We start from the raw sequence: 26,307 nt of genomic DNA, 5'->3' as shown, positions 1-26,307 counted from the left end.
GTGGATTTAAGCATCAATAAATCCTTTTCGGAATCGGAGCAGAAGGCGGCAACAGAGCAAAATGACAACGACACCTGGGATTCCCAGTCAGTCTCCCATGCTGGTACTTACCGGGCCCTAAGCTGGGTAGCAGTCTGCAATCTGACGAGAGCAGGCGCGTTCAGCTTAGGATGGCCGTTGACAGCTTCTCGCCCTTTATACTGTGCATTTAAGCATCAATAAATCCTTTTCGGAATCGGAACGGAAGGCGGCAACAGAGCAAAATGTCAACGGCAGCCAGGATTCCCAGCCAGTGTCCCATGCCGGTACTTACCGGGCCCCAAGATCTGTATCAGTCTGCGATCTGACGAGAGCAGGCACGTTCAGCTTAGGATGGCCATTGACAGCTTCATGCTTTTTATACTGTGCATTTAAGCATCAATAAATCCTTTTCGGAATCGGAACGGAAGGCGGCAACAGAGCAAAATGTCAACTGCACCCGGGATTCCCAGCCAGTCTCCCATGCCGGTACTTACTAGGCCCTAAGCTGCGTAGCAGTCTGCGATCTGACGAGAGCAGGCGCGTTCAGCTTAGGATGGCCGTTGACATCTTCACGCCTTGTATACTGTGGATTTAAGCATCAATTAATATTTTTTTTAATCGGAGAGGAAGGCGGCAACAGAGCAAAATGTCAATAGCACCTTGGATTGCCAGGCAGTCTCCCATGCCCGTACTTGCCGGCCAGCAGTCTGCGATCTGACGAGAGCAGGCGCGTTCAGCTTAGGATGGCCGTTGACAGCTTCACACTTTGTATATTGTGCATTTAAGCATCAATAAATCCTTTTCGGAACGGAACGGAAGGCGGCAACAGAGCAAAATGTCAACGGCAGCCGGGATTCCCAGCCAGTGTCCCATGCCGGTACTTACCGGGCCCTAAGATCTGTACCAGTCTGCGATCTGACGAGAGCAGGCGCGTTCAGCTTAGGATGGCAGTTGACAGCTTCACACTTTGTATACTGTGGATTTAAGCATCAATAAATAATTTTCGGAATCGGAGCAGAAACAGAGCAAAATGTCAACTGCGCCCGGGATTCCCAGCCAGTCTCCCATGCTGGTACTTACCAGGCCCGAAGCTGGGTAGCAGTCTGCGATCTGACGAGAACAGACGCATTCAGCTTAGGATGGCCGTAGACATCTTCACACACTGTATACTGTATATGGTGGATTTAAGCATCAATAAATCCTTTTCGGAATCGGAGCGGAAGGCGGCAACAGAGCAAAATGTCAACGACACCTGGGATTCCCAGCCAGTCTCCCATGCCAGTACTTACCGGGCCCTAAACTGGGAAGCAGTCTGCGATCTGACGAGAGCAGGCACGTTCAGCTTAGGATGGCCGTTGACATCTTCACGCCTTGTATATTGTGGATTTAAGCATCAATAAATATTTTTATTAATCGGAGAGGAAGGCGGCAACATAGCAAAATGTCAACGGCACCTTGGATTGCCAGCCAGTCTCCCATGCCGGTATCTGCCGGGCAGCAGTCTGCGATCTGAGGAGAGTAGACACGTTCAGCTTAGGTTGGCCGTTGACAGCTTCACACCCTGTATATTGTGGATTTAAGCATCAATAAATCCTTTTCCCAATCGGAGCGGAAGGCGGCAACAGATTAAAAGGTCAACTGCACCCGGGATTCCAGCCAGTCTCCCATGCTGGTACTTACCAGGCCCTAAGCTGGGTAGCAGTCTGCGATCTGACAAAAGCAGGCACGTTCAGCTTAGGATGGCCGTTGACAGCTTCACACTTTGTATACTGTGGATTTAAGCATCAATAAATAATTTTCGGAATCGGAGCAGAAACAGAGCAAAATGTCAACTGCACCCGGGATTCCCAGCCAGTCTCCCATGCTGGTACTTACCAAGCCCGAAGCTGGGTAGCAGTTTGCGATCTGACGAGAACAGGCACATTCAGCTTAGGATGGCCGTAGACATCTTCACACCCTGTATACTGTGGATTTAAGCATCAATAAATCCTTTTCGGAATCGGAGCAGAAGGCGACAACAGAGCAAAATGTCAACGACACCTGGGATTCCCAGTCAGTCTCCAATGCTGGTACTTACCGGGCCCTAAGCTGGGTAACAGTCTGCGATCTGACGAGAGCAGGCGCGTTCAGCTTAGGATGGCCGTTGACAGCTTCTCGCACTTTATACTGTGCATTTAAGCATCAATAAATCCTTTTCGGAATCGGAACGGAAAGCGGCAACAGAGCAAAATGTCAACTGCATCCGGGATTCCCAGCCAGTCTCCCATGCCGGTACTTACTGGGCCCTAAGCTGGGTAGCAGTCTGCGATCTGACGAGAGAAGGCGCGTTCAGCTTAGGATGGCCGTTGACATCTTCACGCCTTGTATATTGTGGATTTAAGCATCAAAAAATATTTTTATTAATCGGAGAGGAAGGCGGCAACAGAGCAAAATGTCAATGGCACCTTGGATTGCCAGCCAGTCTCCCATGCCGGTAACTACAGGGCAGCAGTCTGCGATCTGACGAGAGCAGGCACGTTCAGCTTAGGATGGCCGTTGACATCTTTATGCCTTGTATATTGTGGATTTAAGCATCAATAAATATTTTTATTATTCGGAGAAGAAGGCGGCAACTGAGCAAAATGTCAATGGCACCTTGGATTGCCAGCCAGTCTCCCATGCCTGTATCTGCCAGGCAGCAGTCTGCGATCTGAGGAGAGCAAGCACGTTCAGCTTAGGATGGCCGTTGACAGTTTCACACTTTGTATACTGTGGATTTAAGCATCAATAAATAATTTTCGGAATCGGAGCAGAAACAGAGCAAAATGTCAACTGCACCCGGGATTCCCACCCAGACTCCCATGCTGGTACTTACCAGGCCCGAAGCTGGGTAGCAGTCTGCGATCTGACGAGAACAGGCGCATTCAGCTTAGGATGGCCGTAGACATCGTCACACCCTGTATACTGTGGATTTAAGCATCAATAAATCCTTTTTGGAATCGGAGCGGAAGGCGGCAACAGAGCAAAATGTCAACGACACCTGGGATTCCCAGCCAGTCTCCCATGCTGGTACTTACCGGGCCCTAAGCTGAGTAGCAGTCTGCGATCTGACGAGAGCAGGCGCATTCAGCTTAGGATGGCCGTTGACTGCTTCTCGCCCTTTATACTGTGCATTTAAGCATCAATAAATCCTTTTCGGAATCGGAACGGAAGGCGGCAACAGAGCAAAATGTCAACGGCAGCCGGGATTCCCAGCCAGTGTCCCATGCCGGTACTTACCGGGCCCTAAGATCTGTACCAGTCTGCGATCTGACGAGAGCAGGCGCGTTAAGCTTAGGATGGCCGTCGACAGCTTCACACCTTGTATACTGTTGATTTAAGCATCAATAAATTATTTTCGGATTCGGAGCGGAAGGCAGCAATAGAGCAAAATGTCAACGGCACCCGGGATTCCCAGCCAGTCTCCCATGCCAGTACTTACTGGGCCCTAAGTTGGGTAGCAGTCTGCGATCTGACGAGAGCAAGCACGTTTAGCTTAAGATGGCCATTGACATCTTTACGCCTTGTATATTGTGGATTTAAGCATCAATAAATATTTTTATTATTCGGAGAAGAAGGCGGCAACAGAGCAAAATGTCAATGGCACCTTGGATTGCCAGCCAGTCTCCCATCCCTGTATATTGTGGATTTGAGCATCAATAAATCCTTTTCTGAATCGGAGCGGAAGGCGGCAACAGATTAAAATGGCAACTGCACCCGGGATTCCCATCCAGTCTCCCATGCTGGTACTTACCAGGCCCTAAGCTGAGTAGCAGTCTGCGATCTGACGAGAGCAGGCGCGTTCAGCTTAGGATGGCCGTTGACAGCTTCACACTTTGTATACTGTGGATTTAAGCATCAATAAATAATTTTCGGAATCGGAGCAGAAACAGAGCAAAATGTCAACTGCACTCGGGATTCCCAGCCAGTCTCCCATGCTGGTACTTACCAGGCCTGAAGCTGGGTAGCAGTCTGCGATCTGACGAGAACAGGCGCATTCAGCTTAGGATGGCCGTAGACATCTTCACACCCTGTATACTGTGGATTTAAGCATCAATAAATCCTTTTCGGAATCGGAACGGAAGGCGGCAACAGAGCAAAATGTCAACGGCAGCCGGGATTCCCAGCCAGTGTCCCATGCCGGTACCTACCGGGCCCTAAGTACTGTACCAGTCTGCGATCTGACGAGAGCAGGCGCGTTAAGCTTAGGATGGCCGTCGACAGCTTCACACCTTGTATACTGTGGATTTAAGCATCAATAAATCCTTTTCGGAAAAGGAGAGGAAGGCGGCAACAGAGCAAAATGTCAATAGCACCTTGGATTGCCAGCCAGTCTCCCATGCCTGTACTTGCCGGGCAGCAGTCTGCGATCTGACAAGAACAGGCACATTCAGCTTAGGATAGCCGTAGACGGCTTCACACCCTGTATACTGTGGATTTAAGCATCAATAAATCCTTTTCGGAAGGCGGCTACAGAGCAAAATGTCAACAACACCTGGGATTCCCAGCCAGTCTCCCATGCTGGTACTTACCGAGCCCTAAGCTGGGTAGCAGTCTGCAATCTGACGAGAGCAGGCGCGTTCAGCTTAGGATGGCCGTTGACAGCTTCACTCCCTTTATACTGTGCATTTAAGCATCAATAAATCCTTTTCCGAATCGGAGTGGAAAGCGGCAAAAGATTAAAATGTCATCTGCACCCGTGATTCCCAGCCAGTCTCCCATGCTGGTACTTACCAGGCCCGAAGCTGGGTAGCAGTCTGCGATCTGACGAGAACAGGCGCATTCAGCTTAGGATGGCCGTAGACATCTTCACACCCTGTATACTGTGGATTTAAGCATCAATAAATCCTTTTCGGAATCGGAGCAGAAGGCGGCAACAGAGCAAGATGTCAACGGCAACTGGGATTAACAGCCAGTCTCCCATGCCGGTACTTACTGGGCCCTAAGCTGGGTAGCAGTCTGTGATCTGACGAGAGCAGGCGCGTTCAGCTTAGGATGGCCATTGACAGCTTCATGTTTTTTATACTGTGAATTTAAGCATCAATAAATCCTTTTCGGAATCGGAACAGAAGGCGGCAACAGAAGGTGCCAGCCAGTCTCCCATGCCGGTATCTGCCGGGCAGCGGTCTGCGATCTGAGGAGAGCAGGCACGTTCAGGCTTAGGATGGCCGTTGACAGCTTCACACCCTGTATATTGTGGATTTAAGCATCAATAAATCCTTTTCTGAATCGGAGCGGAAGGCGGCAACAGATTAAAATGGCAACTGCACCCGGGATTCCCATCCAGTCTCCCATGCTGGTACTTACCAGGCCCTAAGCTGGGTAGCAGTCTGCGATCTGACGAGAGCAGGCGCGTTCAGCTTAGGATGGCCGTTGACAGCTTCACACTTTGTATACTGTGGATTTAAGCATCAATAAATAATTTTCGGAATCAGAGCAAAATGTCAACTGCACTCGGGATTCCCAGCCAGTCTCCCATGCTGGTACTTACCAGGCCTGAAGCTGGGTAGCAGTCTGCGATCTGACGAGAACAGGCGCATTCAGCTTAGGATGGCCGTAGACATCTTCACGCCCTGTATACTGTGGATTTAAGCATCAATAAATCCTTTTCGGAATCGGAACGGAAGGCGGAAACAGAGCAAAATGTCAACGGCAGCCGGGATTCCCAGCCAGTGTCCCATGCCGGTACCTACCGGGCCCTAAGTACTGTACCAGTCTGCGATCTGACGAGAGCAGGCGCGTTAAGCTTAGGATGGCCGTCGACAGCTTCACACCTTGTATACTGTGGATTTAAGCATCAATAAATCCTTTTCGGAATCGGAACAGAAGGCGGCAACAGAGCAAAATGTCAACTGCACCCGGGATTCCCAGCCAGTCTCCCATGCCGGTACTTACTGGGCCCTAAGCTGGGTAGCAGTCTGCGATCTGATGAGAGCAGGCGCGTTCAGCTTAGGGTGGCCGTTGACATCTTTACGCCTTGTATATTGTGGATTTAAGCATCATTAAATATTTTTATTAACAGAGCAAAATGTCAATGGCACCTTGGATTGCCAGCCAGTCTCCCATGCCGGTATCTGCCGGGCAGCGGTCTGCGATCTGAGGAGAGCAGGCACGTTCAGGCTTAGGATGGCCGTTGACAGCTTCACACCCTGTATATTGTGGATTTAAGCATCAATAAATCCTTTTCCGAATTGGAGCGGAAGGCGGCAACAGATTAAAATGTCAAATGCACCCGGGATTCCCAGCCAGTCTCCCATGCTGCTACTTACCAGGCCCAAAGCTGTGTAGCAGTCTGCGATCTGACGAGAGCAGGCGCGTTCAGCTTAGGATGGCCGTTGACAGTTTCACACTTTGTATACTGTGGATTTAAGCATCAATAAATAATTTTCGGAATCGGAGCAGAAACAGAGCAAAATGTCAACTGCACCTGGGATTCCCAGCCAGTCTCCCATGCTGGTACTTACCAGGCCCGAAGCTGGGTAGCAGTCTGCGATCCGACGAGAACAGGCGCATTCAGCTTAGGATGGCCGTAGACATCTTCACACCCTGTATACTGTGGATTTAAGCATCAATAAATCCTTTTTGGAATCGGAGCAGAAGGCGGCAACAGAGCAAAATGTCAACGACACCTGGGATTCCCAGCCAGTCTCCCATGCCGGTACTTACCGGGCCCTAAGATCTGTACCAGTCTGCGATCTGACGAGAGCAGGCGCGTTAAGCTTAGGATTGCCGTCGACAGCTTCACACCTTGTATACTGTTGATTTAAGCATCAATAAATTATTTTCGGAATCGGAGCGGAAGGCAGCAATAGAGCAAAATGTCAACGGCACCCGGGATTCCCAGCCAGTCTCCCATGCCAGTACTTACCGGGCCCTAAGTTGGGTAGCAGTCTGCGGTCTGACGAGAGCAGGCACGTTCAGCTTAGGATGGCCATTGCCATCTTTATGCCTTGTATATTGTGGATTTAAGCATCAATAAATATTTTTATTATTCGGAGAAGAAGGCGGCAACAGAGCAAAATGTCAATGGCACCTTGGATTGCCAGCCAGTCTCCCATGCCAGTATCTGCCGGGCAGCAGTCTGAGATCAGAGGAGAGCAGGCACGTTCAGGCTTAGGATGGCCGTTGACAGCTTCACACCCTGAATATTGTGGATTTAAGCATCAATAAATCCTTTTCCGAATCGGAGCGGAAGGCGGCAACAGATTAAAATGGCAACTGCACCCGGGATTCCCATCCAGTCTCCCATGCTGGTACTTACCAGGCCGTAAGCTGGGTAGCAGTCTGCATTCTGACGAGAGCAGGCGCGTTCAGCTTAGGATGGCCGTTGACAGCTTCACACTTTGTATACTGTGGATTTAAGCATCAATAAATAATTTTCGGAATCGGAGCAGAAACAGAGCAAAATGTCAACTGCACTCGGGATTCCCAGCCAGTCTCCCATGCTGGTACTTACCAGGCCCTAAGCTGGGTAGCAGTCTGCGATCTGACGAGAGCAGGCGTGTTAAGCTTAGGATGGCCGTTGACAGCTTCACACTTTGTATACTGTGGATTTAAGCATCAATAAATAATTTTCGGAATCGGAGCAGAAACAGAGCAAAATGTCAACTGCACCCGGGATTCCCAGCCAGTCTCCCATGTCGGTACTTACTGGGCCCTAAGCTGGGTAGCAGTCTGCGATCTGACGAGAGCAGGCGCGTTCAGGTTAGGATGGCTGTTGACATCTTTACGCCTTGTATATTGTGGATTTAAGCAATAATAAATATTTTTATTAATCGGAGAGCAAGGCGGCAACAGAGCAAAATGTCAATGGCACCTTGGATTGCCAGCCAGTCTCCCATGCCGGTATCTGCCGGGCAGCGGTCTGCGATCTGAGGAGAGCAGGCACGTTCAGGCTTAGGATGGCCGTTGACAGCTTCACACCCTGTATATTGTGGATTTAAGCATCAATAAATCCTTTTCTGAATCGGAGCGGAAGGCGGCAACAGATTAAAATGGCAACTGCACCCGGGATTCCCATCCAGTCTCCCATGCTGGTACTTACCAGGCCCTAAGCTGGGTAGCAGTCTGCGATCTGACGAGAGCAGGCGCGTTCAGCTTAGGATGGCCGTTGACAGCTTCACACTTTGTATACTGTGGATTTAAGCATCAATAAATAATTTTCGGAATCGGAGCAGAAACAGAGCAAAATGTCAACTGCACTCGGGATTCCCAGCCAGTCTCCCATGCTGGTACTTACCAGGCCTGAAGCTGGGTAGCAGTCTGCGATCTGACGAGAACAGGCGCATTCAGCTTAGGATGGCCGTAGACATCTTCACACCCTGTGTACTGTGGATTTAAGCATCAATAAATCCTTTTCGGAATCGGAACGGAAGGCGGCAACAGAGCAAAATGTCAACGGCAGCCGGGATTCCCAGCCAGTGTCCCATGCCGGTACCTACCGGGCCCTAAGTACTGTACCAGTCTGCGATCTGACGAGAGCAGGCGCGTTAAGCTTAGGATGGCCGTCGACAGCTTCACACCTTGTATACTGTGGATTTAAGCATCAATAAATCCTTTTCGGAAAAGGAGAGGAAGGCGGCAACAGAGCAAAATGTCAATACCACCTTGGATTGCCATCCAGTCTCCCATGCCTGTACTTGCCGGGCAGCAGTCTGCGATCTGACAAGAACAGGCACATTCAGCTTAGGATAGCCGTAGACGGCTTCACACCCTGTATACTGTGGATTTAAGCATCAATAAATCCTTTTCGGAAGGCGGCTACAGAGCAAAATGTCAATAGCACCTTGGATTGCCAGCCAGTCTCCCATGCCCGTACTTGCCGGGCAGCAGTCTGCGATCTGACAAGAACAGGCGCATTCAGCTTAGGATAGCCGTAGATGGCTTCACACCCTGTATACTGTGGATTTAAGCATCAATAAATATTTTTTTTAATCGGAGAGGAAGGCGGCAACAGAGCAAAATGTCAATAGCACCTTGGATTGCCAGCCATTCTCCCATGCCCGTACTTGCCGGGCAGCAGTCTATGATCTGACAAGAACAGGCGCATTCAGCTTAGAATAGCCGTAGATGGCTTCACACCCTGTATACTGTGGATTTAAGCATCAATAAATCCTTTTCGGAATCGGAGCAAAATGTCTACATAGCTACAGAGCAAAATGTCAACAACACCTGAGATTCCCAGCCAGTCTCCCATGCTGGTACTTACCAGGCCCTAAGCTGGGTAGCAGTCTACGATCTGACGAGAGCAGGCGCGTTCAGCTTAGGATGGCCATTGACAGCTTCATGCCCTTTATACTGTGAATTTAAGCATCAATAAATCCTTTTCGGAATCGGAGAGGAAGGCGGCAACAGAGCAAAATGTCAATAGCACCTTGGATTGCCAGCAAGTCTCCCATGCCCGTACTTGCCGGGCAGCAGTCTGCGATCTGACAAGAACAGGCACATTCAGCTTAGGATAGCCGTAGACGGCTTCACACCCTGTATACTGTGGATTTAAGCATCAATAAATCCTTTTCGGAATCGGAGGGGAAGGCGGCTACAGAGCAAAATGTCAACAACACCTGGGATTCCCAGCCAGTCTCCCATGCTGGTACTTACCGGGCCCTAAGCTGGGTAGCAGTCTGCGATCTGACGAGAGCATGCGCGTTCAGCTTAGGATGGCCGTTGACTGCTTCACGCCCTTTATACTGTGCATTTAAGCATCAATAAATCCTTTTCCGAATCGGAGCGGAAGGCGGCAACAGATTAAAATGTCAACTGCACCCGGGATTCCCAGCCAGTCTCCCATGCTGGTACTTACCAGGCCCAAAGCTGTGTAGCAGTCTGCGATCTGACGAGAGCAGGCGCGTTCAGCTTAGGATGGCCGTTGACAGCTTCACACTTTGTATACTGTGCATTTAAGCATCAATAAATCCTTTTCGGAATCGGAACGGAAGGCGGCAACAGAGCAAAATGTCAACGGCAGCCGGGATTCCCAGCCAGTGTTCCATGCCGGTACTTACCGGGCCCTAAGATCTGTACCAGTCTGCGATCTGACGAGAGCAGGCGCGTTAAGCTTAGGATGCCCGTCGACAGCTTCACACCTTGTATACTGTGGGTTTAAGCATCAATAAATTATTTTCGGAATCGGAGCGGAAGGCAGCAATAGAGCAAAATGGCAACGGCACCCGGGATTCCCAGCCAGTCTCCCATGCCAGTACTTACCAGGCCCTAAGCTGGGTAGCAGTTTGCGATCTGACGAGAGCAGGCGCGTTCAGCTAAGAATGGCCATTGACAACTTTATGCCTTGTATACTGTGGATTTAAGCATCAATAAATATTTTTTTTAATTGGAGAGGAAGGCGGCAACAGAGCAAAATGTCAATAGCACCTTGGATTGCCAGCCAGTCTCCCATGCCCGTACTTGCCGTGCAGCAGTCTGCGATCTGACAAGAACAGGCGCATTCAGCTTAGGATAGCCGTAGACGGCTTCACACCCTGTATACTGTGGATTTAAGCATCAATAAATCCTTTTCGGAATCGGAGAGGAAGGCGGCAACAGAGCAAAATGTCAATAGCACCTTGGATTGCCAGCAAGTCTCCCATGCCCGTACTTGCCGGGCAGCAGTCTGCGATCTGACAAGAACAGGCACATTCAGCTTAGGATAGCCGTAGACGGCTTCACACCCTGTATACTGTGGATTTAAGCATCAATAAATCCTTTTCGGAATCGGAGCGGAAGGCGGCTACAGAGCAAAATGTCAACAACACCTGGGATTCCCAGCCAGTCTCCCATGCTGGTACTTACCGGGCCCTAAGCTGGTTAGCAGTCTGCGATCTGACGAGAGGATGCGCGTTCAGCTTAGGATGGCCGTTGACGGCTTCACGCCCTTTATACTGTGCATTTAAGCATCAATAAATCCTTTTCCGAATCGGAGCGGAAGGCGGCAACAGATTAAAATGTCAACTGCACCCAGGATTCCCAGCCAGTCTCCCATGCTGGTACTTACCGGGCCCTAAGCTGGGTAGCAGTCTGCGACCTGACGAGAGCAGGCGCGTTCAGCTTAGGATGGCCGTTGACAGCTTCACACTTTGTATACTGTGCATTTAAGCATCAATAAATCCTTTTCGGAATCGGAACGGAAGGCGGCTACAGTGCAAAATGTCAACGGCAGCCGGGATTCCCAGCCAGTGTCCCATGCCGGTACTTACCGGGCCCTAAGATCTGTACCAGTCTGCGATCTGACGAGAGCAGGCGCGTTAAGCTTAGGATGGCCGTCGACAGCTTCACACCTTGTATACTGTGGGTTTAAGCATCAATAAATTATTTTCGGAATCGGAGCGGAAGGCAGCAATAGAGCAAAAAGTCAACGGCACCCGGGATTCCCAGCCAGTCTCCCATGCCAGTACTTACCGGGCCCTAAGCTGGGTAGCAGTCTGCGATCTGACGAGAGCAGGCGCGTTCAGCTTAGGATGGCCATTGACATCTTCACGCCTTGTATACTGTGGATTTAAGCATCAATAAATATTTTTTTTAATCGGAGAGGAAGGCGGCAACAGAGCAAAATGTCAATAGCACCTTGGATTGCCAGCAAGTCTCCCATGCCCGTACTTGCCGGGCAGCAGTCTGCGATCTGACAAGAACAGGCGCATTCAGCTTAGGATAGCCGTAGACGGCTTCACACCCTGTATACTGTGGATTTAAGCATCAATAAATCCTTTTCGGAATCGGAGCAAAATGTCTACAGAGCTACAAAGCTAAATGCCAACAACACCTGAGATTCCCAGCCAGTCTCCCATGCTGTTACTTACCAGGCCCTAAGCTGGGTAGCAGTCTGCAATCTGACGAGAGCAGGCGTGTTCAGCTTAGGATGGCCGTTGACAGCATCACGCCCTTTATACTGTGCATTTAAGCATCAATAAATCCTTTTCCGAATCGGAGCAGAAGGCGGCAACAGATTAAAATGTCAACTGCACCCGGGATTCCCAGCCAGTCTCCCATGCTGGAACTTACAAGGCCCTAAGCTGGGTAGCAGTCTGCGATCTGACGAGAGCAGGCACGTTCAGCTTAGGATGGCCATTGACAGCTTCATGCTTTTTATACTGTGCATTTAAGCATCAATAAATCCTTTTCGGAATCGGAGAGGAAGGCGGCAACAGAGCAAAATGGCAATAGCACCTTGGATTGCCAGCCAGTCTCCCATGCCCGTACTTGCCGGGCAGCAGTCTGCGATCTGACAAGAACAGGCACATTCAGCTTAGGATAGCCGTAGACGGCTTCACACCCTGTATACTGTGGATTTAAGCATCAATAAATCCTTTTCGGAATCGGAGCGGAAGGCGGCTACAGAGCAAAATGTCAACAACACCTGGGATTCCCAGCCAGTCTCCCATGCTGGTACTTACCAGGCCCTAAGCTGGGTAGCAGTCTGCGATCTGACAAGAACAGGCACATTCAGCTTAGGATGGCCGTAGACATCTTCTCACCGTGTATACTGTGGATTTAAGCATCAATAAAACCTTTTCGGAATCGGAGCGGAAGGCGGCAACAGAGCAAAATGTCAACAATACTTGGGATTCCCAGGCAGGCTCCCATGCTGGTACTTACCGGGCCCTAAGCTGGGTAGCAGTCTGTGATCTGCCGAGAGCAGGCGCGTTCAGCTTAGGATGGCCGTTGACAGCTTCTCGCCCTTTATACTGTGCATTTAAGCATCAATAAATCCTTTTCGGAATCGGAACGGAAGGCGGCAACAGAGCAAAATGTCAACGGCAGCCGGGATTCCCAACCAGTGTCCCATGCCGGTACTTACCGGGCCCTAAGATCTGTACCAGTCTGCGATCTGACAAGAGCAGGCGCGTTAAGCTTAGGATGGCCGTCGACAGCTTCACACCTTGTATACTGTGGATTTAAGCATCAATAAATTCTTTTCGGAATCGGAGCGGAAGGCAGCAATAGAGCAATATGTCAACAGCACCCTGGATTCCCAGCCAGTCTCAAATGCCAGTACTTACCGGGCCCTAAGCTGGGTAGCAGTCTGCGATCTGACGAGAGCAGGCGAGTTCAGCTTAGGATGGCCATTGACAGCTTCATGCTTTTTATACTGTGCATTTAATCATCAATAAATCCTTTTCGGAATCGGAACGGAAGGCGGCAACAGAGCAAAATGGCAACTGCACCCGGGATTCCCAGCCAGTCTCCCATGCCGGTACTTACTGGGCCCTAAGCTGCGTAGCAGTCTGCGATCTGACGAGAGCAGGCGCGTTCAGCTTAGGATGGCCGTTGACATCTTCACGCCTTGTATACTGTGGATTTAAGCATCAATAAATATTTTTTTTAATCAGAGAGGAAGGCGGCAACAGAGCAAAATGTCAATAGCACCTTGGATTGCCAGCCAGTCTCCCATGCCCGTACATGCCGGGCAGCAGTCTGCGATCTGACAAGAACAGGCGCATTCAGCTTAGGATAGCCGTAGACGGCTTCACACCCTGTATACTGTGGATTTAAGCATCAATAAATCCTTTTCGGAATCGGAGCGGAAGGCGGCAACAGAGCAAAATGTCAACAACACCTGGGATTCCCAGCCAGTCTCCCATGCTGGTACTTACCGGGCAGCAGTCTGCGATCTGAGGAGAGCAGGCACGTTCAGGCTTAGGATTGCCGTTGACAGCTTCACACCCTGTATATTGTGGATTTAAGCATCAATAAATCCTTTTCCAAATCGGAGCGGAATGCGGCAACAGATTAAAATGTCAGCTGCACCCGGGATTCCCAGCCAGTCTACCATGCTGGTACTTACCAGGCCCAAAGCTGGCTAGCAGTCTTCGATCTGACGAGAGCAGGCGCGTTCAGCTTAGGACGGCCGTTGACATCTTCTCACCTTGTATACTGTGCATTTAAGCATCAATAAATCCTTTTCGGAATCGGAGAGGAAGGCGGCAACAGAGCAAAATGGCAATAGCACCTGGGATTGCCAGCCAGTCTCCCATGCCCGTACTTGCCGGGCAGCAGTCTGCGAACTGACAAGAACAGGCACATTCAGCTTAGGATAGCCGTAGATGGCTTCACACCCTGTATACTGTGGATTTAAGCATCATTAAATCCTTTTCCGAATCGGAGCGGAAGGTGGCAACAGATTAAAATGTCAACTGCTCCCGGGATTCCCAGCCAGTCTCCCATGCTGGTACTTACCAGGCCCTAAGCTGGTTAGCAGTCTGCGATCTGACGAGAGCAGGCGCGTTCAGCTTAGGATGGCCGTTGACAGCTTCACACTTTGTATACTGTGGATTTAAGCATCAATAAATAATTTTCGGAATCGGAGCAGAAACAGAGCAAAATGTCAACTGCACTCGGGATTCCCAGCCAGTCTCCCATGCTGTTACTTACCAGGCCCGAAGCTGGGTAGCAGTCTGCGATCTGACGAGAACAGGTGCATTCATCTTAGGATGGCCGTAGACATCTTCACACCCTGTATACTGTGGATTTAAGCATCAATAAATCCTTTTCGGAATCTGAGCGGAAGGCAGCAACAGAGCAAAATGTCAACGACACCTGGGATTCCCAGCCAGTCTCCCATGCTGTTACTTACCGGGCCCTAAGCTGGGTAGCAGTCTGCGATCTGACGAGAGCAGGCGCGTTCAGCTTAGGATGGCCGTTGACAGCTTCTCGCCCTTTCTACTGTGCATTTAAGCATCAATAAATCCTTTTCGGAATCGGAACGGAAGGCGGCAACAGAGCAAAATGTCAACGGCAGCCGGGCATTCCCAGCCAGTGTCCCATGCCGGTACTTACCGGGCCCTAAGATCTGTACCAGTCTGCGATCTGACGAGAGCAGGCGCGTTAAGCTTAGGATGGCCGTCGACAGCTTCACACCTTGTATACTGTGGATTTAAGCATCAATAAATTCTTTTCGGAATTCGAGCAATAGAGCAAAATGTCAATGGCAACCGGGATTCCCAGCCAGTCTCCCATGCCAGTACTTACCGGGCCCTAAGCTGGGTAGCAGTCTGCGATCTGACGAGAGCAGGCGCGTTCAGCTTAGGGTGGCCATTGACAGCTTCATGCTTTTTATACTGTGCATTTAAGCATCAATAAATCCTTTTCGGAATCAGAACGGAAGGCGGCAACAGAGCAAAATGTCAACTGCACCCGGGATTCCCAGCCAGTCTCCCATGCCGGTACTTACTGGGCCCGAAGCTGGGTAGCAGTCTGCTATCTGATGAGAACAGGCGCATTCATCTTAGGATGGCCGTAGACATCTTCACACCCTGTATACTGTGGATTTAAGCATCAATAAATTCTTTTCGGAATTCGAGCAAGAGAGCAAATTGTCAATGGCAACCGGGATTCCCAGCCAGTCTCCCATGCCAGTACTTAACGGGCCCTAAGCTGGGTAGCAGTCTGCAATCTGACGAGAGCAGGCGCGTTCAGCTTAGGGTCGCCATTGACAGCTTCATGCTTTTTATACTGTGCATTTAAGCATCAATAAATCCTTTTCGGAATCGGAGCGGAAGGCGGCAACAGAGCAAAAGGTCAACGACACCTGGGATTCCCAGCCAGTCTCCCATGCTGGTACTTACCGGGCCCTAAGCTGGGTAGCAGTCTGTGATCTGACGAGCGCAGGCACGTTCAGCTTAGGATGGCCGTTGACAGCTTTTTGCCCTTTATACTGTGCATTTAAGCATCAATAAATCCTTTTCGGAATCGGAACGGAAGGCGGCAACAGAGCAAAATGTCAACGGCAGTCGGGATTCCCAGCCAGTGTCCCATGCCGGTACTTACCGGGCCCTAAGATCTGTACCAGTCTGCGATCTGACGAGAGCAGGCGCGTTAAGCTTAGGATGGCCGTCGACAGCTTCACACCTTGTATACTGTGGATTTAAGCATCAATAAATTCTTTTCTGAATCGGAGCGGAAGGCAGCAATAGAGCAAAATGTCAACGGCACCCAGGATTCCCAGCCAGTCTCCCATGCCAGTACTTACCGGGCCCTAAGCTGGGTAGCAGTCTGCGATCTGACAAGAGCAGGCGCGTTCAGCTTAGGATGGCCGTTGACATCTTCATGCCTTGTATATTGTGGATTTAAGCATCAATAAATATTTTTATTAATCGGAGAGGAAGGCGGCAACAGAGCAAAATGTCAATGGCACCTTGGATTGCCAGCCAGTCTCCCATGCCGGTAACTGCCGGGCAGCAGTCTGCGATCTGACGAGAGCAGGCGCGTTCAGCTTAGGATGGCCGTTGACAGCTTCGCACTTTGTATACTGTGGATTTAAGCATCAATAAATCCTTTTCGGAATCGGAGCGGAAGGCGGCAACAGAGCAAAATGTCAACGACACCTGGGATTCCCAGCCAGTCTCCCATGCTGGTACTTACCGGGCCCTAAGCTGGGTAGCAGTCTGTGTTCTGACAAGAGCAGGCGCGTTCAGCTTAGGATGGCAGTTGACAGCTTTTTGCCCTTTATACTGTGCCTTTAAGCATCAATAAATCCTTTTCGGAATCGGAACGGAAGGCGGCAACAGAGCAAAATGTCAACGGCAGCCGGGATTCCCAGCCAGTCTCCCATGCCGGTACTTACCGGGCCCTAAGATCTGTACCAGTCTGCGATCTGACGAGAGCAGGCGCGTTAAGCTTAGGATGGCCGTTGACAGCTTCACACTTTGTATACTGTGGATTTAAGCATCAATAAATAATTTTCGGAATCGGAGCAGAAACAGAGCAACATGTCAGCTGCACCCGGGATTCCCAGCCAGTCTCCCATGCTGGTACTTACCAGGCCCAAAGCTGGGTAGCAGTCTTTGCTCAGACGAGAGCAGGCGCGTTCAGCTTAGGACGGCCGTTGACATCTTCTTGCCTTGTATACTGTGCATTTAAGCATCAATAAATCCTTTTCGGAATCGGAGAGGAAGGCGGCAACAGAGCAAAATGGCAATAGCACCTGGGATTGCCAGCCAGTCTCCCATGCCCGTACTTGCCGGGCAGCAGTCTGCGATCTGACAAGAACAGGCACATTCAGCTTAGGATAGCCGTAGATGGCTTCACACCCTGTATACTGTGGATTTAAGCATCAATAAATCCTTTTCCGAATCGGAGCGGAAGGCGGCAACAGATTAAAATGTCAACTGCACCCGGGATTCCCAGCCAGTCTCCCATGCTGGTACTTACCAGGCCCTAAGCTGGTTAGCAGTCTGCGATCTGACGAGAGCAGGCGCGTTCAGCTTAGGATGGCCGTTGACAGCTTCACACTTTGTATACTGTGGATTTAAGCATCAATAAATAATTTTCGGAATCGGAGCAGAAACAGAGCAAAATGTCAACTGCACTCGGGATTCCCAGCCAGTCTCCCATGCTGGTACTTACCAGGCCCAAAGCTGGGTAGCAGTCTTCGATCTGACGAGAGCAGGCGCGTTCAGCTTAGGACGGCCGTTGACATCTTCTCGCCTTGTATACTGTGCATTTAAGCATCAATAAATCCTTTTCGGAATCGGAGAGGAAGGCGGCAACAGAGCAAAATGGCAATAGCACCTGGGATTGCCAGCAAGTCTCCCATGCCCGTACTTGCCGGGCAGCAGTCTGCGATCTGACAAGACCAGGCACATTCAGCTTAGGATAGCCGTAGATTGCTTCACACCCTGTATACTGTGGATTTAAGCATCAATAAATCCTTTTCCGAATCGGAGCGGAAGGCGGCAACAGATTACATTGTCAACTGCACCCGGGATTCCCAGCCAGTCTCCCATGCTGGTACTTACCAGGCCCTAAGCTGGTTAGCAGTCTGCGATCTGACGAGAGCAGGCGCGTTCAGCTTAGGATGGCCGTTGACAGCTTCACACTTTGTATACTGTGGATTTAAGCATCAATAAATAATTTTCGGAATCGGAGCAGAAACAGAGCAAAATGTCAACTGCACTCGGGATTCCCAGCCAGTCTCCCATGCTGTTACTTACCGGGCCCGAAGCTGGGTAGCAGTCTGCTATCTGACGAGAACAGGCGCATTCATGTTAGGATGGCCGTAGACATCTTCACACCCTGTATACTGTGGATTTAAGCATCAATAAATTCTTTTCGGAATTCGAGCAATAGAGCAAATTGTCAATGGCAACCGGGATTCCCAGCCAGTCTCCCATGCCAGTACTTACCGGGCCCTAAGCTGGGTAGCAGTCTGCGATCTGACGAGAGCAGGCGCGTTCAGCTTAGGGTCGCCATTGACAGCTTCATGCTTTTTATACTGTGCATTTAAGCATCAATAAATCCTTTTCGGAATCGGAGCGGAAGGCGGCAACAGAGCAAAAGGTCAACGACACCTGGGATTCCCAGCCAATCTCCCATGCTGGTACTTACCGGGCCCTAAGCTGGGTAGCAGTCTGTGATCTGACGAGCGCAGGAGCGTTCAGCTTAGGATGGCCGTTGACAGCTTTTTGCCCTTTATACTGTGCATTTAAGCATCAATAAATCCTTTTCGGAATCGGAACGGAAGGCGGCAACAGAGCAAAATGTCAACGGCAGTCGGGATTCCCAGCCAGTGTCCCATGCCGGTACTTACCGGGCCCTAAGATCTGTACCAGTCTGCGATCTGACGAGAGCAGGCGCGTTAAGCTTAGGATGGCCGTCGACAGCTTCACACCTTGTATACTGTGGATTTAAGCATCAATAAATTCTTTTCTGAATCGGAGCGGAAGGCAGCAATAGAGCAAAATGTCAACGGCACCCAGGATTCCCAGCCAGTCTCCCATGCCAGTACTTACCGGGCCCTAAGCTGGGTAGCAGTCTGCGATCTGACGAGGGCAGGCGCGTTCAGCTTAGGATGGCCGTTGACATCTTCAAGCCTTGTATACTGTGGATTTAAGCATCAATAAATATTTTTTTTAATCGGAGAGGAAGGCGGCAACAGAGCAAAATGTCAACTGCACCCGGGATTCCCAGCCAGTCTCCCATGCTGGTACTTACCAGGCCCTAAGCTGGGTATCAGTCTGCGATCTGACGAGAGCAGGCGCGTTCAGCTTAGGATGGCCGTTGACAGCTTCACACTTTGTATACTGTGCATTTAAGCATCAATAAATCCTTTTCGGAATCGGAACGGAAGGCGGCAACAGAGCAAAATGTCAACGGCAGCCGGGATTCCCAGCCAGTGTCCCATGCCAGTACTTACCGGGCCCTAAGATCTGTACCAGTCTGCGATCTGACGAGAGCAGGCGCGTTAAGCTTAGGATGGCCGTCAACAGCTTCACACCTTGTATACTGTGGATTTAAGCATCAATAAATTATTTTCGGAAACGGAGCGGAAGGCAGCAATAGAACAAAATGTCAACGGCAACTGGGATTCCCAGCCAGTCTCCCATGCCAGTACTTACCGGGCCCTAAGCTGGGTAAAAGTCTGCGATCTGATGAGAGCAGGCGCGTTCAGCATAGGATGGCCATTGACAGCTTCATGCTTTTTATACTGTGCATTTAAGCATCAATAAATCCTTTTCGGAATCGGAACGGAAGGCGGCAACAGAGCAAAATGTCGGCTGCACCCGGGATTCCCAGCCAGTCTCACATGCCGGTACTTACTGGGCCCTAAGCTGGGTAGCAGTCTGCGATCTGACAAGAGCAGGCGCGCTCAGCATAGGATGGCCGTTGACATCTTCACGCCTTGTATATTGTGGATTTAAGCATCAATAAATATTTTTATTAATCGGAGAGGAAGGCGGCAACAAAGCAAAATGTCAATGGCACCTTGGATTGCCAGCCAGTCTCCCATGCCGGTAACTGCCGGGCAGCAGTCTGCGATCTGAGGAAAGCAGGCACGTTCAGGCTTAGGATGGCCGTTGACAGCTTCACACCCTGTATATTGTGGATTTAAGCATCAATAAATCCTTTTCCGAATCGGAGCGGAAGCCGGCAACAGAACAAAATGTCAATGGCACCTTGGACTGCCAGCCAGTCTCCCATGCCGGTAACTGCCGGGCAGCAGTCTGTGATCTGACAAGAACAGGCGCATTCAGCTTAGGATGGCCGTAGACATCTTCACACCCTGTATACTGTGGATTTAAGCATCAATAAATCCTTTTCGGAATCGGAGCGGAAGGCGGCAACAGAGCAAAATGTCAACGACACCTGGGATTCCCAGCCAGTCTCCCATGCTGGTACTTACCGGGCCCTAAGCTAGGTAGCAGTCTGCAATCTGACGAGAGCAGGCGCGTTCAGCTTAGGATGGCCGTTGACTGCTTTTCGCCCTTTATACTGTGCATTTAAGCATCAATAAATCCTTTTCGGAATCGGAACGGAAGGCGGCAACAGAGCAAAATGTCAACGGCAGCCGGGATTCCCAGCCAGTGTCCCATGCCGGTACTTACCGGGCCCTAAGATCTGTACCAGTCTGCGATCTGACGAGAGCAGGCGCGTTTAGCTTAGGATGACCGTCGACAGCTTCTCACCTTGTATACTGTGGATTTAAGCATCAATAAATTCTTTTCGGAATCGGAGCGGAAGGCAGCAATAGAGCAAAATGTCAATAGCACCTTGGATTGCCAGCCAGTCTCCCATGCCAGTACTTGCCGGGCAGCAGTCTGCGATCTGACAAGAACAGGCACATTCAGCTTAGGATAGCCGTAGATGGCTTCACACCCTGTAAACTGTGTATTTGAGCATCAATAAATCCTTTTCGGAATCGGAGCGGAAGGCGGCTACAGAGCAAAATGTCAACAACACCTGGGATTCCCAGCCAGTCTCCCATGCTGGTATTTACCGGGCCCTAAGCTGGGTAGAAGTCTGCGATCTGACAAGAGCAGGCGCTTTCAGCTTAGGATGGCCGTTGACAGCTTCACGCCCTTTATACTGTGCATTTAAGCATCAATAAATCCTTTTCCGAATCGGAGTGGAAGGCGGCAACAGATTAAAATGTCAACTGCACCCGGGATTCCCAGCCAGTCTCCCATGCTGGTACTTACCAGGCCCTAAGCTGGGTAGCAGTCTGCGATCTGACGAGAGCAGGCGCGTTAAGCTTAGGATGGCCGTTGACAGCCTCACACCCTATATATTGTGGATTTAAGCATCAATAAATCCTTTTCTGAATCGGAGCGGAAGGCGGCAACAGATTAAAATGTCAACTGCACCTGGGATTCCCAGCCAGTCTCCCATGCTGGTACTTACCAGGCCCTAAGCTGGGTAGCAGTCTGCAATCTGACGAGAGCAGGCGCATTCAGCTTAGGATGGCCGTTGACAGCTTAACACTTTGTATACTGTGGATTTAAGCATCAATAAATAATTTTCGGAATCGGAGCAGAAACAGAGCAAAATGTCAACTGCACTCGGGATTCCCAGCCAGTCTCCCATGCTGGTACTTACCAGGCTCGAAACTGGGTAGCAGTCTGCGATCTGCCGAGAACAGGCGCATTCAGCTTAGGATGGCCGTAGACATCTTCACACCCTGTATACTGTGGATTTAAGCATCAATAAATTCTTTTCGGAATCGGAGCGGAAAGCGGCAACAGAGCAAAATGTCAACGACACCTGGGATTCCCAGCCAGTCTCCCATGCTGTTACTTACCGGGCCCTAAGCTGGGTAGCAGTCTGCGATCTGACGAGAGCAGGCGCGTTCAGCTTAGGATGGTCGTTGACAGCTTCATGCTTTTTATACTGTGCATTTAAGCATCAATAAATCCTTTTCGGAATCGGAACGGAAGGCGGCAACAGAGCAAAATGTCAACGGCAGCCAGGATTCCCAGCCAGTGTCCCATGCCGGTACTTTCCGGGCCTTAAGATCTGTACCAGTCTGCGATCTGACGAGAGCAGGCGCGTTAAACTTAGGATGGCCGTCGACAGCTTCACACTTTGTATACTGTGCATTTAAGCATCAATAAATCCTTTTCGGAATCGGAACGGAAGGCGGCAACAGAGCAAAATGTCATCTGCACCCGGGATTCCCAGCCAGTCTCCCATGCCGGTACTTACCGGGCCCTAAGCTGGGTAGCAGTCTGCGATCTGACAAGAGCAGGCAAGTTCAGCTTAGGATGACAGTTGACATCTTCACGCCTTGTATACTGTGGATTTAAGTATCAATAAATATTTTTTTTAATTGGAGAGGAAGGCGGCAACAGAGCAAAATGTCAATAGCACCTTGGATTGCCAGCCAGTCTCCCATGCCCGTACTTGCCGGGCAGCAGTCTGCGATCTGACAAGAACAGGCGCATTCAGCTTAGGATAGCCGTAGACGGCTTCACACCCTGTATATTGTGGATTTAAGCATCAATAAATCCTTTTCGGAATCGGAGCAAAATGTCTACAGAGCTACAGAGCAAAATGTCAACAACACCTGAGATTCCCAGCCAGTCTCCCATGCTGGTACTTACCGGGCCCTAAGCTGGGTAGCAGTCTGCGATCTGACGAGAGCAGGCGCGTTCAGCTTAGGATGGCCGTTGACAGCTTCATGCCCTTTATACTGTGCATTTAAGCATCAATAAATCCTTTTCCGAATCGGAGTGGAAGGCGGCAACAGATTAAAATGTCAACTGCACCCGGGATTCCCAGCCAGTCTCCCATGCTGGTATTTACCAGGCCCTAAGCTGGGTAGCAGTCTGCGATCTGACGAGAGCAGGCGCGTTCAGCTTAGGATGGCCGTTGACAGCTTCACACTTTGTATACTGTGCATTTAAGCATCAATAAATCCTTTTCGGAATCGGAACGGAAGGAGGCAACAAAGCAAAATGTCAACGGCAGCCGGGATTCCCAGCCAGTGTCCCATGCCGGTACTTACCGGGCCCTAAGATCTGTACCAGTCTGCGATCTGACGAGAGCAGGCGCGTTAAGCTTAGGATGGCCGTCGACAGCTTCACACCTTATATACTGTGGATTTAAGCATCAATAAATTCTTTTTGGAATCGGAGCGGAAGGCAGCAATAGAGCAAAATGTCAACGGCAACCGGGATTCCCAGCCAGTCTCCCATGCCAGTACTTACCGGGCCCAAAGCTGGGTAGCAGTCTGCGATCTGACAAGAGCAGGCGTGTTCAGCTTAGGATGGCCGTTGACATCTTCATGCCTTGTATACTGTGGATTTAAGCATCAATAAATATTTTTTTAATCGGAGAGGAAGGCGGCAACAGAGCAAAATGTCGATAGCACCTTGGATTGCCAGCCAGTCTCCCATGCCCGTACTTGCCGGGCAGCAGTCTGCGATCTGACAAGAACAGGCGCATTCAGCTTAGGATAGCCGTAGACGGCTTCACACCCTGTATACTGTGGATTTAAGCATCAATAAATCCTTTTCGGAATCAGAGAGGAAGGCGGCAACAGAGCAAAATGTCAACTGCACCTTGGATTGCCAGCCAGTCTCCCATGCCCGTACTTGCCGGGCAGCAGTCTGCGATCTGACAAGTACAGGCACATTCAGCTTAGGATGGCCGTAGACGGCTTCACACCCTGTATACTGTGGATTTAAGCATCAATAAATCCTTTTCGGAATCGGAGCGGAAGGCGGCTACAGAGCAAAATGTCAACTGCACCCGGGATTCCCAGCCAGTCTCCCATGGCGGTACTTACTGGGCCCTAAGCTGGGTAGCAGTCTGCGATCTGACGAGAGCAGGCGCGTTTAGCTTACGATGGCTGTTGACATCTTTACGCCTTGTATATTGTGGATTTAAGCATCAATAAATATTTTTATTAATCTGAGAAGAAGGCGGCAACAGAGAAAAATGTCAATGGCACCTTGGATTGCCAGCCAGTCTCCCATGCCGGTATCTGCCATGCAGATACTTACCAGGCCCTAAGCTGGGTAGCAGTCTGCGATCTGACGAGAGCAGGCGCGTTCAGCTTAGGATGGCCGTTGACAGCTTCACACTTTGTATACTGTGCATTTAAGCATCAATAAATCCTTTTCGGAATCGGAACGGAAGGCGGCAACAGAGCAAAATGTCAACGGCAGCCGGGATTCCCAGCCAGTGTCCCATGCCGGTACTTACTGGGCCCTAAGATCTGTACCAGTCTGCGATCTGACGAGAGCAGGCGCGTTAAGCTTAGGATGGCCGTCGACAGCTTCACACCTTGTATACTGTGGATTTAGGCATCAATAAATTCTTTTCGGAATCGGAGCGGAAGGCAGCAATAGAGCAAAATGTCAACGGCAACCGGGATTCCCAGCCAGTCTCCCATGCCAGTACGTACCTGGCCCTAAGCTGGGTAGCAGTCTGCAATCTGACGAGAGCAGGCGCATTCAGCTTAGGATGGCCGTTGACAGCTTAACACTTTGTATATTGTGGATTTAAGCATCAATAAATAATTTTCGGAATCGGAGCAGAAACAGAGCAAAACGTCAACTGCACTCGGGATTCCCAGCCAGTCTCCCATGCTGGTACTTACCAGGCCCGCAGCTGGGTAGCAGTCTGCGATCTGCCGAGAACAGGCGCATTCAGCTTAGGATGGCCGTAGACATCTTCACACCCTGTATACTGTGGATTTAAGCATCAATAAATCCTTTTCGGAATCGGAGCGGAAAGCGGCAACAGAGCAAAATGTCAACGACACCTGGGATACCCAGCCAGTCTCCCATGCTGTTACTTACCGGGCCCTAAGCTGGATAGCAGTCTGCGATCTGACGAGAGCCGGCGCGTTCAGCTTAGGATGGCCGTTGACAGCTTCATGCTTTTTGTACTGTGCATTTAAGCATCAATAAATCCTTTTCGGAATCGGAACGGAAGGCGGCAACAGAGCAAAATGTCAACGGCAGCCGGGATTCCCAGCCAGTGTCCCATGCCGGTACTTTCCGGGCCTTAAGATCTGTACCAGTCTGCGATCTGACGAGAGCAGGCGCGTTAAACTTAGGATGGCCGTCGACAGCTTCACACCTTTTATACTGTGGATTTAAGCATCAATAAATTATTTTCGGAATCGGAGCGGAAGGAAGCAATAGAGCAAAATGTCAACGGCACCTGGGATTCCCAGCCAGTCTCCCATGCCGGTACTTACCGGGCCCTAAGCTGGGTAGCAGTCTGCGATCTGACGAGAGCAGGCAAGTTCAGCTTAGGATGACAGTTGACATCTTCACGCCTTGTATACTGTGGATTTAAGTATCAATAAATATTTTTTTTAATTGGAGAGGAAGGCGGCAACAGAGCAAAATGTCAATAGCACATTGGATTGCCAGCCAGTCTCCCATGCCCGTACTTGCCGGGCAGCAGTCTGCGATCTGACAAGAACAGACGCATTCAGCTTAGGATAGCCGTAGACTGCTTCACACCCTGTATATTGTGGATTTAAGCATCAATAAATCCTTTTCGGAATCGGAGCAAAATGTCTACAGAGCTACAGAGCAAAATGTCAACAACACCTGAGATTCCCAGCCAGTCTCCCATGCTGGTACTTACCGGGCCCTAAGCTGGGTAGCAGTCTGCGATCTGACGAGAGCAGGCGCGTTCAGCTTAGGATGGCCGTTGACAGCTTCATGCCCTTTATACTGTGCATTTAAGCATCAATAAATCCTTTTCCGAATCGGAGCGGAAGGCGGCAACAGATTAAAATGTCAACTGCACCCGGGATTCCCAGCAAGTCTCCCATGCTGGTACTTACCAGGCCCTAAGCTGGGTAGCAGTCTGCGATCTGACGAGAGCAGGCGCGTTCAGCTTGGATGGCCGTTGACAGCTTCACACTTTGTATACTGTGCATTTAAGCATCAATAAATCCTTTTCGGAATCGGAACGGAAGGAGGCAACAAAGCAAAATGTCAACGGCAGCCGGGATTCCCAGCCAGTGTCCCATGCCGGTACTTACCGGGCCCTAAGATCTGTACCAGTCTGCGATCTGACGAGAGCAGGCGCGTTAAGCTTAGGATGGCCGTCGACAGCTTCACACCTTATATACTGTGGATTTAAGCATCAATAAATTCTTTTCGGAATCGGAGCGGAAGGCAGCAATAGAGCAAAATGTCAACGGCAACCGGGATTCCCAGCCAGTCTCCCATGCCAGTACTTACCGGGCCCGAAGCTGGGTAGCAGTCTGCGATCTGACGAGAGCAGGCGCGTTCAGCTTAGGATGGCCGTTGCCATCTTCACGCCTTGTATACTGTGGATTTAAGCATCAATAAATATTTTTTTAATCGGAGAGGAAGGCGGCAACAGAGCAAAATGTCAATAGCACCTTGGATTGCCAGCCAGTCTCCCATGCCCGTACTTGCCGGGCAGCAGTCTGCGATCTGACAAGTACAGGCGCATTCAGCTTAGGATGGCCGTAGACGGCTTCACACCCTGTATACTGTGGATTTAAGCATCAATAAATCCTTTTCGGAATCGGAGCGGAAGGCGGCTACAGAGCAAAATGTC

At 50.3% G+C, this 26,307-nt stretch overlaps 12 pseudogenes; all 12 read right to left on the bottom strand.

Annotated features, from left to right (window-relative positions):
• Positions 1 to 466: 466 nt before the first annotated feature.
• LOC130352953 (5S ribosomal RNA) lies at positions 467 to 586 on the bottom strand (annotated as a pseudogene).
• Positions 587 to 2,049: 1,463 nt separating this feature from the next.
• On the bottom strand, positions 2,050 to 2,169 carry LOC130323287 (5S ribosomal RNA; annotated as a pseudogene).
• Positions 2,170 to 3,028: 859 nt separating this feature from the next.
• Positions 3,029 to 3,148, bottom strand: LOC130352958 (5S ribosomal RNA; annotated as a pseudogene).
• A 6,644-nt stretch (positions 3,149 to 9,792) lies between these two features.
• Positions 9,793 to 9,912, bottom strand: LOC130323265 (5S ribosomal RNA; annotated as a pseudogene).
• A 1,472-nt stretch (positions 9,913 to 11,384) lies between these two features.
• LOC130352374 (5S ribosomal RNA) lies at positions 11,385 to 11,504 on the bottom strand (annotated as a pseudogene).
• Positions 11,505 to 14,159: 2,655 nt separating this feature from the next.
• Positions 14,160 to 14,279, bottom strand: LOC130318415 (5S ribosomal RNA; annotated as a pseudogene).
• Positions 14,280 to 17,132: 2,853 nt separating this feature from the next.
• LOC130313387 (5S ribosomal RNA) lies at positions 17,133 to 17,252 on the bottom strand (annotated as a pseudogene).
• A 467-nt stretch (positions 17,253 to 17,719) lies between these two features.
• LOC130314528 (5S ribosomal RNA) lies at positions 17,720 to 17,839 on the bottom strand (annotated as a pseudogene).
• A 3,659-nt stretch (positions 17,840 to 21,498) lies between these two features.
• On the bottom strand, positions 21,499 to 21,618 carry LOC130352132 (5S ribosomal RNA; annotated as a pseudogene).
• A 682-nt stretch (positions 21,619 to 22,300) lies between these two features.
• Positions 22,301 to 22,420, bottom strand: LOC130334567 (5S ribosomal RNA; annotated as a pseudogene).
• Positions 22,421 to 25,307: 2,887 nt separating this feature from the next.
• LOC130334556 (5S ribosomal RNA) lies at positions 25,308 to 25,427 on the bottom strand (annotated as a pseudogene).
• Positions 25,428 to 25,912: 485 nt separating this feature from the next.
• LOC130352753 (5S ribosomal RNA) lies at positions 25,913 to 26,032 on the bottom strand (annotated as a pseudogene).
• Between the last annotated feature and the right edge of the window lie 275 nt (positions 26,033 to 26,307).

This window comes from Hyla sarda, chromosome 1 (assembly GCF_029499605.1).
Source record: "Hyla sarda isolate aHylSar1 chromosome 1, aHylSar1.hap1, whole genome shotgun sequence".
NCBI lineage: Eukaryota > Metazoa > Chordata > Amphibia > Anura > Hylidae > Hyla > Hyla sarda.
Note: the sequence above shows the minus strand (reverse complement) of the source record. Positions and strands in the feature narration are given on the sequence as shown.